At 35.9% G+C, this 16,160-nt stretch overlaps 1 long non-coding RNA gene across 1 annotated transcript; it reads right to left on the bottom strand.

Annotated features, from left to right (window-relative positions):
* Positions 1-4,101: 4,101 nt before the first annotated feature.
* On the bottom strand, positions 4,102-15,193 carry LOC135204436 (uncharacterized). The gene is made up of 3 exons (XR_010312215.1): positions 15,130-15,193; positions 9,602-9,681; positions 4,102-4,900 (listed from the first exon to the last, which is right to left on the bottom strand). It is a non-coding gene; the product is annotated as an uncharacterized LOC135204436 (long non-coding RNA).
* Positions 15,194-16,160: the final 967 nt, after the last annotated feature.

The following is a 16,160-nucleotide window of genomic DNA, read 5'->3' as shown; positions in this document are numbered from 1 at the left end:
AAAAAGATATTCGAGATAATTATGATGGCTGCCATTTTACAAACGTTTCTGAGATTATTTCTCTCTGCTAATACCAAAACAAATAATAGCGCTCTAGTGAGCAGCTGGCAAGAAGCGTTTAATCCAATGATAAACCTGGAGGCGTCATCCTCCGAAAGTTGATCCTTTCAAGGAAATCTCAAAAATGTGTAAATCACGCTTTATCGAATTCCGTTGCCCCAGTCTGCTTCATATACAACGAGCTTCACAACTCCTTCCTTGTCACCTCATTTACGGACAGACTTATCGAGCGTTTCTCCTTTATACGTAGCCACTATTTATATATCCCTGAAATGAAGGTAAAACTATATAGATCTTCGCCCTTAAATAAACTGAGCACGAACATATTTCTGACTCATTTCACGTGTGTATGTACAGCCAGTTCCAAAAACGGTGTCGCCCCGCCAGGCATGGCTCGGAGAGATCATGCCCTTCTTGCCCTGAAAGTGGCCCAATTTCAAACAACCGATACATAGTTAGAGTAGTTCGAATGGGAGGAGGAGCGAAATTACGGTAATCAGTCAAAGGAATGCATTAATGAATGAAATACTATATATGGACAAGAGAGAAAAAAGAAGAGAAGAGAGAGAGAGAGAGAGAGAGAGAGAGAGGAGAGAGAGATGAGAGAGAGAGAGAGAGAGAGAGAGAAGAGGGGGGGGAGGGGTGAGATGAGATGTAGTAGAGTACGAGGAACGGTAACAAAAGAAATGCATACAGTGTATGGAGCGAGAGACAGAGAGAGAGAGCTTTTATTTCTGTTTAGTTAATCTGATGGGTATATTTGAGACCTTCTGTTTTAAGAATATATTATCTTATATTTTATGGAAAATAATTATTATGAAATCTAATCACATCGTATTGTTTTAAATCGTTATCCTATTTTCTATATAAAAAGCCTTAAATATTGTTGGAACTGACTATTCATATTAATATTATTCAGACGAAAATATTTTTCATTATCCTATAAGCAGTTGTATTCGCTCTCTCTCTCTCTCTCTCTCTCTCTCTCTCTCTCTCTCTCTCTCTCTCTCTCTCTCTCTTCACCTGTTGTTCAGCCCTCCGTCTTATATCCTCTGGATCTACTATTTAAATAATGATAAACGTTTGATATGTTATTAGGATGTGGCCAAGGATCACAAAACCGTAAATAGCTACTCAACCAACTTGTGCTTGGCTGCATCTATTTATATCCTAGATTGACTGGACTGTAATTACCCGTATTACCAATCTAGTCACAAAGATGTTACACACCAGGTTTTATATGATTCATCAATTTTGCAAGGGTAATATTTTATTAATCTATGCTAGGGTCACATTACAGGATATGCTAATCTAGTACCACAGGATTTGTATTTGTGACATAACTTAATTGAGTTACCAGTATTTGAGTGTGATGGGCCACTTGGCTCCGCCTCTCGCAACCATCAAGGCTACTTAATGGAAAGTATTTTAATCTGCTATATTTCTTATGTTATATTATATTTATTATATTCTTTCTGAAACTCTTGGTGAAATTGAATTATGTGAAATGCAATGCAGTGAATGTGTGCATCGGTGCCTTAATATAATGATGGTGGGGTATAAAGGATGTATATTATTGGGTGACAGTCTTTACCTGGGCAGATCGGTCGCGTCTTAGCTAACCTGCCCCCCCCCCCCCCCCCCCCCAACATACACACACACCTCCCCAAACGTTCGGGGTCCAGCCCCATCATCATGGCTGTAAAAAGGATTAATACACAAAACATAGTAAAAAGACTCATCCCAATAACCAACATACATTTTAAATTCACAGAAAACCTACTACAATGCTATGAAAATTACCATCTCAAGTGAAGGTAAGACGACGAGTGACCAGAAGTAGTAAATATAATATAGTTATGACAGGTAAAGAGGTGTAATAGTAGTTTGGTTGTTTAATTGTGGAACTAGTGTTTTTATGAAAAGCGATTCGAAGACAGCAAGCTCTTAAGGAGATACAGCCCGTGTATTTAAAGTGTTTGTATTCTATATTAAATTAGCATTTTTTGATGTTCTCGAATGTTCGAGAATTCTGTGCTAGATATGTAAAAAAAAAAAAAAAAAAAATGCCATTGTTTTATACTATTTTTGTACAAGTTTCTTGCCCTTCACTGCCAAACTAAGGAAATCTCTTAAATCTAGTGTTTTCCAAGCATGATAGATTACACAGCTACCTTTCTCATTTCCGAGTCCTGATGGCATCTGTTAGCGTTCTGAATTGCAATTTATATGTCCAGAGTTCACACGCTTGCTTCTTAGACAAACGTGGATTTTCAATTTAGAAATTGAGATTTTCTCAGTTGTGAGGGATGTTGCAACCTTTCTTATTATACTTGAACGCTTCGACGTGCCGGTCTCTTCTAGTTTCCGTATACATGAAGGTCATGGCAGTGGGAATGCAAAGGAGATGGGAAAGAACGCATCCATGTAATTTGCGAGTTGCATTTTAGATTTTTAAAAGTTTAGTTTCTACGCTCATTTAACAATTTATAATTCCATGTGTTTATTACACAACCAATTTCATTTTTTTTTAACACAAAATGAGTTTTTTTGAATTTTTGGTTCAGAAGCATGCTGTCGGTATTAACTCCCTTAAAATTCATTGTACGACTACAGATTTCGGGAGCGTATTTAGGCCGTATGTGAAAGACAGGTTTGCAAACGGATGATTTCAGCGTATGCATAATCCAGTTGTGCTTAGAATAAAGAATGCCGCCGTTACACAAATGTGATATAAGCATCATTTGTCTTTTTGTATGCTCATAAATGAATAGATTATCCATTCTGATGGTTTGTCCTTGCTGTCAAGGGCTGATGAAAGTTCCTCTTCAGTTCATTTGTATAAGCAGGACTCATGATCTATTAGTCTGTTATTTATCAAGTGACATGAAATGACGACAATGCCAAACTTTAGCACACCACTCAAATACTTTATAAAAGTAGCAATGAATGTTTGACTGATGGTACCTTGCCCGCAGCTTTGAATTATGAATCGAGGTCTATTATCGGCGGTTAATAGGCATAAAACTGAAAGTCAAAAATTACAATAGGACGTCTTTGCAAACCAAGAATCAATGGTTATTTGGAATAAAGAATTCATTTAGCGTTAACTTTAAAATAAGCAGTCGTTTTAGGGTATCATAGCGGATATCTGTTGCTTAGCCAAGTTTATGATTTCAGTTTCTCTTGTGAAATCACTTCCTTAAATTGAAACTCTGCCTGGCTCCTTTAACCTTCCTGTTCATATAGTGTCATTATTATATCCTGTTTCGTTATGCGCGCGCTCTCTCTCTCTCTCCATTTTTCTCTCGTGTGAATTACGGATGTGTGGTCTCCGACCTCCAACCCCCACATCCCTGTGACTCATGAGGTTTGGTTTTGTGATGGGTAAAATGCGTAGTTCACTGTATTCAGTCATGTCATCGTTTAATAAAAATCCCAGTTGGCTAGAAATTTTAGATTACCTCAACAACTGAAGTGTGGCGTATGTTCACACTGCGCAGACGGCATAAATATGCCGCACCAGTGATGAAATACATGAATAATTGTCATAGTAACCTTGCGTAAATTACGGTTGTCCATTTACAAATTTGGTAATATTTGCCAGATGTTCTTGTCGGAGTTTGTAGACTTCTGCGGACTGAAGTACGCAGTAGGCCATGTTGACAAAAGGCTAAGGTCGTCATCTTTGACAGCCGCTTTTTCATGTTAACCGATATTATAAGAATAATGATGAACACGTTAATGGACAACTCTTTTAACACCACTTTCCTAGAAAATTAGGATTTATATCCCACCAAATCATGTCGCTACAGATGCTATAGATTTTTTTTTACCAGATATCAAAGCATGAAACTGTCGCGAACCTCTCACAGATGAGAGCGACAACAATGCTTGAGGTGAAAATGGAGGAAAGTCAAACGCGATCAAAGTTTCCTTTTAAACTTGTACACTTTTTTTTCTTTTTCTTTTTTTATTTCTGGGGCTGCAGAAATTTAACTGTAAATACATTTTGGTAGACTAGGAAAATTAAAACATTCCGATTTTCTTTAGTTTAATACTTTCGGACAAACAGAATGAAATTTATAACAGTATGACAATTTAGAATGGAGGTAATTTCGAAAATAATAAAACACTTGTCACCGTTATCCGTCGCCTCCCTTATTTGAAACAAAGCGAAATAGGAGGATTATCTAGGTTTCGACAGATTTTCTAATAGCAATTTTAATCCAAGTTTCATAACGCTAACACATTCACGTTGAAAAAATGACAGTCAAATGTTAATAATATAATCTCTGCACTTTTAATTCCAGACCAGCAGACGCCCATACACTACTTCACCAAAACTTATAATAACAAGGAACTACTATCGGAACAAAAGAATTACAAATGGTTGGGAAAACTGTTTAGGGTAGTTTTTTTTTTTTTTAAGGAATGTCATTATGCTCTTAATCTAGGTTCCAAACATTCACTATTTCTCGTGTAATATTGAGAGAGACTTGTAGTTAACAAGAACTAAACAAAAGGGAATCCTATTAACTTTAGGAAATCATATTCACGTACATTATCAACATTTTCTTCTCCCAAGGTTCATTATATGTTATATCTTAGAATCTGTTCCCTTAAAATAGATAATTATTTCTCAAGATTACGTCTACTTGCCCATTAGAGGCATCCTAGTAAAAAAAGAAACATTAAAGGGAAATGGGAAGGCTTTTCATGGTATGCTCACCTAAATATCTACAGACACCACTTTTCTACAAACATTTGTAATACACCCGCACTGCATAGACAAGCAGTTTGTTTCTTCTGAGCAGCATTGATGATCCAGAACATCATCCTGAAACAAAAGAAAAATTAATTTGCTGCTCTAATACAGGATTTCGGTTTAAAATGTTAAAAAATACTAGAGTTCTATTTTCGTTAAACGGAAATAAGACAAATTATGAAATTTATTATCCAATTAACAAAACTAAGTTTACCGACTATTAAAGGTTAACAATTCAGAGAATTTGTTAAAAAAAAACTCATTTGGTAAAATAATTATATTTGTATTTTACTGCAGTCGTATTGGCATAAATTTGAACCTTATAATTCTTTTTAAGGAGTTCACAAAGTTTGAAATCTGACCAGAAACAAACAAACATTTGTTGGAGAAGCTGCCCACAAACACTAAGTACCTGAAAGCCCCTTCCTTCCTCAGCCATTAACCTGACAAATAAAAGTTGAACCTACCAAAATTTCAACAGTTACAAAATCTACATTAGCATCTAACTCTATTGGTGCTAACCAACTTAAACTATTGCACTAAATTAAAAAACACCATTACTGCATAGCCTCAAACACTACACATACAATGAGATATTATAAATTTTGTACCCAAACTATTAACCCATTGCCTATAAGTTTTCTATAATTTCAGGATTTGCTGTAAAAATAAAACCTACTTAATGAAGTAATCAGTTTTAACTATCTTCAAATTATTTAGCCTAGGAAGATTTAAAAAAATATTTGACTAACCCCATAGTGCTCGTATCAGGACCACCATTATAAAATTCTCAGTTTATTCATCAGATGTATTTGATCACATTGTAAATGCCACACTTATGTTTGATTTTCCATATCATTAAAAATTCCACACTGGTTTGATTTTCCATATCATTAAACACTGACACCATCACTGGTTGGATCAACGCAGATAAAAACACTAGCAGGAGACATTTTATCAGTCCAGTCAAGCAGTCGACCAAACTCAACCTTCCCTCGGGAAGTGAAGGAAGCTATGCGCAGGTGGGATCATATCAGCAATCTTGGCAGTTTCATCGTCTTTCAGCCATGTCTCACCAATGGCAAAAGTGGCCATAAAATTTTCAGTTAGCAAGTCTCCAATCTGAAGTGTTTGATTTCCTACCGATTGGATATTCATAAACTCATTTTAATTTTCTATTAGCAATCATTGCCATGATCTGTATAATCAGCAATCTTCTTCATTACATAATGTAAGGTTTTGCATTCTTTTGAGTTCAGTATATTTGCGACCATGACAATTTATACAGTTCATTTCAATAGCAACAGAAATATTTTTTGCTTCCTTCACCAAGATACACACATTCTTTGTGATATGCTGATCACCGCATACACATCTAAACCATTCTCCTTCATTATCATCCTTATTGCAAGAATGATAGGTCACTGCGCAGTGACTAGGTTAACCGCATTAACGGGGGTAGGGCAAAGTAAAAAAAAAATTAGACCGTTAATTCTCAGTTTCAAATTGAGTAAAGCGAAAATTAACCGCATTAACGGGGGTAGGGCAGAGTAAAAAAAAATTAGACCGTCAATTCTAAAGTTTCAAATTGAGTAAAGCGAAAATTAACCGCATTAACGGGGGTAGGGCAGAGTAAAAATAAAATTAGACCGTCAATTCTCTGTTTCAAATTGAGTAAAGCGAAAACACGCCCGATCCGCACGTACGCTCTTCATCCTGAAAAAAGATAAAGTTTAAGACTCCTACAAATCTGAAAAGAAGACATTTAAATTCATGACTTATAAATCTGAAAAGAAGACATTTAAATTCAGACACCTGGACCGATAATACATTGAAATTCGTGCAGCTAAGATTTTGTAAAGGCATCTTCTTTGAATACAAAATTTCATGAACCGAGACTTGAACCTGTGGTGTTATGGTCACTAGTTAGCCACAGATCATACATTATTATGATCCATGTTGCCACTGTCTCACCGCGTTGAGGCCATGACCGTCGAGACAGTAGGGGACGTCAATGCCAAGGAAGGATCGGCCTGTCAAAGCCTCCCCTCCCCCGGTACTGTCACGGAACCCTAAACCGTGAGGCAAGCCCCTAACTAGTAAGGGCGAACCCTTCCTAGAAAGGGACTCCCGGAATCAACATTGATATGTGTTTCCACACCATACCAATGCCAACCCCAGGTTTCTTTACTTGAAAGTAAAAGGGGTTCAAAAGTAGGAAGTAAAGTAAGAGGCGACTTATGCTCGTAGAGCCTGTTCCATTGTTAGTAAGTTTGATTTGGTTCTAGTCTTCAGCTATAAGTGGCAGCTAGCCAAAAGTAGTATCTAAAAACCCCATTCTTCCTCACCCATTAACTTACAAATATAATTTTACACTAAAATTTCAACCATTACAAAATCTATATTTGCATCTATAAATTTAAGACACGTGGAACCGTGGAGAGGGAATCCAGATATAAGATATTTAAATGGAACAAGGACTTAATCTGAAAATATATAAATATGAAAAAATTCTATATTGAAGAACTCATCGAAGAAACAATCGAAGAACTCATCGAAGAACAATCGAAGAACTCATCAAAGAACAATCGAAGAACTCATCGAAGACAATCGAAGAACTTTAAATTATATTTGCACTTTCTTCACCACACTGCTTAGTGCCGTAATATTGCCTCAGTTCACGAGCACTGCTTAGTGCTGCTCTGTTGCAGTCACTTCCAGCACAAATGGCACTACCTCACTCACTTCACCAGTACTGCTTTGCACTGTTGCACTCACTTCATCAGCACTGCTTAACTATTGACAAAATAATATATGTACACTTAACTAAGAAATAAATTTATGTACAGAAACATCTACGTCTACCATAAACACATCGACTCATTATTTCAATTCAATAATTTCCTATAAAAAAAACTTGCCAAAATAATATTTTTGACTATCGGAAAACTATTTAGCATCAAATGATTAAACAGACTATCTGCAAGCTATTTAGTATTGAATGATTAAATAAACTGCCTATCTACAAATTATTTAACGTCAAATAATTTAATACTTTTACTATTTGCAAAGTACTAATCCTCGAGAGATTGAATAAATTCGAATATCTGAAAACTAACTTATCTGGATATAAGTTATTTAGATTAAATGAACCTGTAATAATGAGTGAATCTGGAAAGAAGGTAATTAAATGGAACAATGACTTAATCCGCAAATAAGGTACCTAAATTCATGAAAAAACTATCAATGAACTCCACAAAGAACAATTAAAGAACTCGTTGAAGATAAATAGAAGAACTTTAGACATATTTGCAGTTTCTTCACCAGCACCGATTAGTGCCGTACTATTGCACTCACTTCACCCATGCTGCTTAGTGCCGTACTATTGCAGTCACTTGACAAGCATTGCTTGGTGCCGTACTATTGTGGTCACTTCACCAGCACAGATAGCACTACCTCACCAAGATCCTTTATACACTAACCAAGACATACACAAACCAATCTCCTTCATTATCATCCTTATTGCAAGAAGGACAGGTAACCACCGCCGTGATTTTTCTAACCTTAGTGACTAGGTTAACCGCATTAACGGGGGTAGGGCAGAGGAAAAAAAATTAAGACAGTCAATTCTCTGTTTCAAACAGAGTAAAGAAGAACTGTCATATTTGCACTTTCTTCACCACACTTAGTGCCGTTCTATTGCAGTCACTTCACCAGCACACAGCACTACCGCACTCTCTTCACCAGCACTGCTTCGCACTGTTGCTCACTTCACCAGCACTGCGTAACTACTGACAAAATAGTGTATGTACACTAAACTACTAACAAAATATATGTACACAAACATCTCACCTACGTCTACCATATACCCATTGACTTAAATTGTTTCGATTCAAGGAACAATGACTTAATACGGAAATAAGATACTTAAACTATATGAACCTGGAATAAGAACCTGGAATAATGAGTGAATCCAGAAATAAGATTCATGGATCAATGACTTACTCTGGAACACTGAAATTAAATGAACCTGGAATAATGAGTGAATCCGGAAATAACACAATTAAATGGAACATTGACTTAGAAATAAGTTCTTTGAATGAACCTGGATTAATGAGTGAAAGAAGATAATTGAATGGAACAATAACCTAATCCGGAAATAACTTATCTAAATCCATGAAAACTATATCGAGCACTCTAATAAGAACAATCCAAGAACTTGCTGAATATCAATCAAAGCACTCTTAAGAACATCGAATAATTTAAGTCATATTTGCACTTTCTTCACCAGCGCTGCTTAGTGCCGAACTATTGCACTCACTTCACCAGCACTGCTTAACAATAACAAACCTATCGACTCATAATTATTTCGATTCGAGGATTTCTTTAAAAAATTAAAAAAAAAATAAAAAAAAATTACCAAAATTAGTTTTTACTATCTGCACACTATTTAGAATCAAGCTAAATAAACTGACCTTCTGCAAACTATTTCTATTGAATGATTAAATAAACTACGTATCTGCAAACTATTTAGCATCGAATGATTAAACTTACTATCTGCAAATTACTTATCCTCGAGAGATTAAATAAATTCTTTGATTATCTGAAAACTATCTAGCCTCGAGAGATTAAATTAATTTTTTTACTATCCCCAAACTATTCAGCCTAGAGAGAATAGATAAATTCTTGACTCTGCAAACTATTTGGCCTCGACGAGATTAAATAAATTTTTTTCCCTTTATAAAAGAAATCGGTAACTGGCACTTTACAAACCAATCAATGTCAAAATCTGCAACGATAACTTCAAACACTGCATTTTATTCTTCTCTGCCGAGATGGTCCAGTACAGTTAACTGCAACAAAGGGAAAATAATCTTAATTTTTCTCTTTCCAGGTGTCTCTTAAAGCAAGATTTTTTTGTTGTAACACTTACCAATTTAATTTTTTTAATGAATTGAGAATATTTGAGCTTTATTTTAATCAAAGTCACAGAGGACAATATATGCCCCTAATTCCTCAGAATATGATTAGTTTCTCATCCACTTTCATACACAAAGTAACCCAGAATTTAAATACTTTTTTTTAACATTCTCTATTCAGTGTCATTCAACATATAGTTTATTATCGCCTACATCAGCATTCTGAACTCATTTTACTTCTCAGCCGATTCTTCTTTCATTTCTTTACAAGAAAAGATCTTCTATAAACTCTGGCATATATTAGGAAAAAAATTTAATTTCTTTATGAACCTACATTAATTCTTCATTAAAGGATAGTGTCTACAGAAAATATTGTTTAGCATTCACCTACCTCACATTCATCATTAAGCAAAATTGAAGTCTTTTTCTTTTCAAGATTTTCTTGTTAATTTTAAGAGAATTTTAAAAAGAACAGATGTCTACTACCCTCTCTGATCACCAAGATATTACACACCACAGATGAATTGGTCACCGTTAGCCATGGATCATACACGAGGAATGTCACACATCCATCATGGATGAACCATGTTGCCACTGTCTCACCACGCTGAGGTCATGACCATTCGAGACAGGAATCAGCACGAGAATGAAGTAACAATTACATATATACCACTATGTTTCCATATTTAAGAAGAAGCCTGCAATTACAATTAGTATACACCACTATACTTCCATATTCAGGAATGAAGTAGCTTCCCAGTTTGTAATCACAGCATCCAGCTTATTCTATTTACTTTATTTGATAATTATCATTCGCTAATGTATAGTCTTGGGGAAAAAAATATTGGAATTTATTTTAATTTCAATCTTACTTATATTTAATAAACAAAACAATTATTTAACAACCAAAACAACTTACATTAAAGAGTAGATCCACTAATAAAACTGACATTGCCGTACATTACCTTTTTCCCTAGACATGGCCAAAGATACATAATAATGTAAAGCACTTATCACAAATGTTGACGTTGACGTATTCCAAAATTGTAGTTGTCTTGGAGTTAGAACGTTAAGTTTTGTTCAGGGTTAATTTTCTATTACAATGTAGATGCCGGCCTTGCTAATGAGAAACTCTTACTGTAACTGTTCGCCGTGGCTGTGGTAACCTCAGAGGTAATTTACTTCTTACCTTTGACAGGTATACATATTACGCACGCGCGAACTTAAGGCCTATCAGGCAATTACTAGTTGAAGTAATTTAATTCATAAGTTTAATTTTATTATTCATTTTACTTATTAACGCTAATAGTTACTATACTAAGTAGCATTAAGTTATTTACTTTTAATTTATTAAGAAAAATGGATAAAGTTTCGAGTGAAGCTAACGACCGAACGGCTATTCCCCACGGTCTGACACAAATATCAATCCTTTCTGATTTCCAACAAAAAAACGCACTAGCACTTCAGTGCTTTCGCCGCTCTTACTTGAATCAACGAATCTGCTCGTTACTAGAAATAATTAAAAGGATTCTGGGGCACTTCAAGAGAACGACATTCACATAAACCCGTTACGGTTGGGGGGGAGAGGGGGTTGTGTAGGATAGGTTGAAGGAAGACGACGGTTTGGAAGGGAGGGTGAGGGAGGGGGGGGGGGGGGAGGAAGGAATTAGAGAGAGTAATAGATAATGGTACAGACCGATTTGTCTTATAGTACTTTGTTGTTTTATTGTGGGTAATTAATTGTCATTCAGCAATTGAGTGAGGGAGGCGGCAAAAGGGCATGGCAAGGCTCTCAGTTAATGTGCATAAGGCTCCAAAAGGGGGATAGGGAGGGAGGACCGACGGTCCTGTGTACATTCTAGAAACAAGGGGGCGAGAAATTTGGTCTAACATGAAAAGAGGAGTAAACATAGTTAAACGACCTTGACGATGATGTCCCCCAAGAAACCTCACTCCTATGATACCATCAACTGCATTCACATCTTGTCCTTACATTTTAAAACTCCTATTGGGTTGGCAATATGTTAATAGCAGTAATGCCTTCTGCCCTGATCACTAACAATGTGCTTGGAACTAACGAGTTTTCCATAGACGACAATAGCTCAGTTTCAGCTAAATCGGAACACGGCAGCGGCTTGCGTTTTACGCCGGAGCACTTGTGCACAAGCAATCGCTACCGCCCCACTGACATCAACCAAGTTGACAATAATTGTTACCAGCTAAGAAACTCCAGGATCCTTGGGCGCTTTCCATAGAAAAATGACACTGCATCAACAAGTGGGAGACTATTCTAGTGAGAAGTTTTAAATTTGGTATATGAAAATAAGATTACTATTTTAGGGCCACCTCTAACGAAAGAAATTGGGCTGCTAAGATTTTCCCCTTCCCAATTCAACAATGACTCAGTTAGTTAACACGGTGGAGACTTCCCGTTTAAAAGATACAAAACACGTATAAAGGGAACTCACAAGATAACGAAACTTAAAAACCACTGTTTTTTTTCTAAATATGATAAATACCCAAAATAATTACTATTGATTGGTTCTTAGGGAATCTGATCTTTATGAGAAAGAACCAAACAAGCCTTTACTGCTGTGGTCATGGATGGAAGACTTGCTTGGGAGTTGGGGCATGTGTAATGGTAAACAATACCAGAACGCAGATGATCAGGCAGTCTTTGAAGAGTAGTAGGCATTTTATTGTAAAATCAAGAATAATGAATCTGAAAGTAATCGGTGGATAAAATCTAACAAAACAGTATTTCAGTTCGCTCTCAAGTTTAGTGGATTTACCAAAGTTTAGGAACCGTTAATAACTGGCATATGTGACTAAGTTTTCCAGAAATAGCCTGATATTGGTTGGTTAAGCCTTATTTGCGAAAGTTTAACTAAGAACTCCATCTCTTCATGAAACAAGTGACATGGGAGCATAAGTTACGAGCTCGTAGATTAAAGCATTAATAGCATTTAGCTTGGAAATATTAGGACAGTGACTGAAAAAAAACTAAGCCTAATCCTGAAAAGTGAGTTTCCTCTAAACATGACTGAAAAAAAATTAAGCCTAATCCTGAAAAAGTGAGTTTCCTCTAAACACGATGAAAATATCTAAAAATATAATCACATTAACTACCCTATCCTAAGTAATTATATTTTCAGGTTTGCTATTTAGGCAATGAAGAAAACTATTAGATTTGTGTTAATTTTCAAAAATTATAACAGTATTTACAAATCTCAGAGCAAAGGTTCAAAATGTGACTGGTAAAATGAACAGTTGTTTCAATCTGTTAACAGGCGATTCAGAAGGAAATCTTTAATTTTTAATTTAAGTCTTGATTAGTACACAAAAGTTTAGACTGAAAAATAAATTTCCTACAGATAATTCTTAACAAGGAAAATTATAAACTTTTCTAGAAGGGGCACATTGATGTTCACGCATAGCGTCCACACAAATCAGAAATTTTGTTTTTGTGCACTTCCCGTGTGATGTTACTATAGACTAAACATTTCCATTGACTGCATTTTTCAGTGTGAAAAAGTCAATAAAATAAGTTTCCTTCAAGCGACCTTCCAGGGTCTTCACTTGTAACTTCAACTTCCTGACGGCGTCTCATGAAAATTCCTCGTTCCACTAGACCAAACACTACATTTCTTTTGATTTATTGTTTTACCTGTCCTCTTTCGAAAATGGGCATCTGTATTTTAAAGCCGGAAACGTCCCAATGGGAATAAAAATTACTAATAGCGATTGTTTGGCTCTTCCGATGATAAATACCCTATACGCAATCGATACAAGAAAAGAACTAAAATTTGTACATATTCATATTCAAAGATTCACACTGGCTCCTAGAGTAAAGTTAAAAGTCATAAATTAGGGACCAAGATACTTTATAGGCAACACGAACGAATGAAGTCAATTAGGCTATAAAAAGTCCACATACTAAATGTAAGAATGAGCGAATTACCAAGAAAATCAAAATAACGTGAAAACGGCAGAATTCCAAATAAAATACCCTTCAAGCAACACTAACAAGAAACCGTAAAAGTGACCTCCAATTAAGTTGTTGGTTTTGCACATTATCATCCACTATTACTAGGGCCCACGACAAAAGCGTGACAGGAAGATACCTCCCTATCCAAGGTGCCGTAAGCTATACTCGTAGCCATCCTGCCATTATCTCCGAACGGATTGCCAATGGGAACAAAACTCCGCCATTCTAGTAGCCATCATGCCTGAAATAGGTTTTCGGGGCAAGACATACTAAGCCAAGAGCAAAATGGAAAAAGCCTATTTGTTGTACGCGAGACCACATACCAGTAACTAAGTCAAAGGAAATTAAAAAGGATTAACGAGGCTTTTACTTTAGAGAAATGAAGACAAATTCTATTGAGAAGCAGTAGAAATAACCATCAAATAGGTTCTGGAATTACGAATGAAGCCGAACTAGTAAAATTTCCTTTAAAATCACTTAACTATATAGGGTTCTGGAATTACGAATAAGTAAAGATCTAGTAAAATTTCCTCTCATATCACTTATTCAACTTATTAACTATAATAAAATTTCCTCTCATATCACTTATTAACTATATAGTAAAATTTCCTCTCATATCACTTAACACTATAGGGTTCTGGAATTACGAAAAAAACAGCTAAGTAGGGTTCTGGAATTACATATCACTGTTTAAAGTTATATAGGGCTCTGAAATTACGAACAAGTCAAGAGCTATTAGAATTTCCTCTCATATCACTGTTATTAACTGTATAGGGTACTGGAATTACATATCACTGTTATTAACTATAGTGTTCTGGAATTACGAATGAAGCAGAAATAGTAAAATTTCCTTCCATATCACTGTTATTAACTACAAAGGGTTGTAGAATTACGAATAAAGCACAGCCTAGTAAAATATCCTTTCATTTCATTGTTGTTAACTATATAGGGTACTGTAATTACAGATCACTGTTATTAACTATATAGGGTTCTAGAATTACGAATAAAGTAGAGAAATAAATCACTGTCATTAATACGTATGGCTCTGGAATAACGAACAAGACAGAGCTATTGAAATTTCCTTTCAAATCACTGTCATTAACTAATATATATTGTTCTGGAATAGCGACCAAGGCAGAGCTATTAAAAATTTACTCAAATATCACTGTCATTAATTAATACATATGGACATGTAATTACGAATAGGAAAATGCAGTAGGTATGTACCAATTAATAAACAATGGGATTTTAAGACACTTCCTTATATTTAAGACTCGGCAAGATTAATCGAACCACTTAAAGGCCGTAATGCACGAAAAGAGGTTCACAATTTAATAGCTTACCTCTGTCACAAACCCCTACTCATTATCACAAAAGGAAAAGAGCTTACAAACCTCAAGTAGCTCGAGTAAATATCACGCAATATCCAAATATACGTTCCAAAATTCACTTTCTAAAGTAACGTATATCTTAGTTTTACCAGACCACTGAGCTGATTAACAGCTCTCCTAGGGCTGGCCCGAAGGATTAGATATTTTGACGTGACCAGGAATCAATTGATTACCTAGCAACGGGACCTACAGCTTATTGTGGAATCCGAACCACATTATATCGAGAAAGGTATTTCTATCACCAGAATAAATTTCTCTGGTTCCGCGTTGGCCGGGCCGAGAATCGAACTCGGACCACCGAATTAGCAGCCGAGTGCGAAGTCCACTCAGCCAACGTGGACTACTTTCTTAAAGTGATATGCAATTTAGAACTTGATAGATTTAAGACAAATACTCAAAACTCACGATATAGACAAAAGTCACCTTACCACTTCACAGAGTCAAAAATGAACTGATTTCCGGAGGACGGTAGGTCGCCTTGTCATCTGTGGAACGCAGGAGAGAGACAAACCGGAAACTAGAGCGAATTTGACCATTAGGTCGTTTATATTGTCCACAAACGAGACACTTCGGCAATAACGTCGTGCAGAATTGATCAAAGACCAGAGAGAATGTTGTCGTTATACCGATAAGTTCTCTTCGCTCATTCCTCTGTTTATCATCTGATTAAGAATATTCCAAAAATTATTTTTATACCATAGGTTCAAGAAGCCAGAGAGAGAGAGAGAGAGAGAGAGAGAGAGGAGAGAGAGAGAGAGAGAGAGAGAGAGTGGGGGGGGGTAATGTGGGGTGGGAGAAAAATGAAATACCTTGTTAGAGCCTAAAACTGATTCACTGATGGATTGTTTTTAGTATAATTAATTACGAATATTTCTACGAGACAAACCAGTGAAGGAATTAGCTTATTAACAACGAAATGTTAAGGCTAGGTTTGCCCCAAGGCAGAGAGAGAGAGAGAGAGAGAGAGAGAGAGAGAGAAGATGAGAGAGAGAGAGAGAGAGAGAGAGAGAGACAGAGTAGAGACTAATAAGTTT

Source organism: Macrobrachium nipponense, chromosome 47 (genome assembly GCF_015104395.2).
Source record: "Macrobrachium nipponense isolate FS-2020 chromosome 47, ASM1510439v2, whole genome shotgun sequence".
Classification (NCBI taxonomy): domain Eukaryota; kingdom Metazoa; phylum Arthropoda; class Malacostraca; order Decapoda; family Palaemonidae; genus Macrobrachium; species Macrobrachium nipponense.
This window is presented reverse-complemented; position numbering and strand designations above follow the sequence as displayed.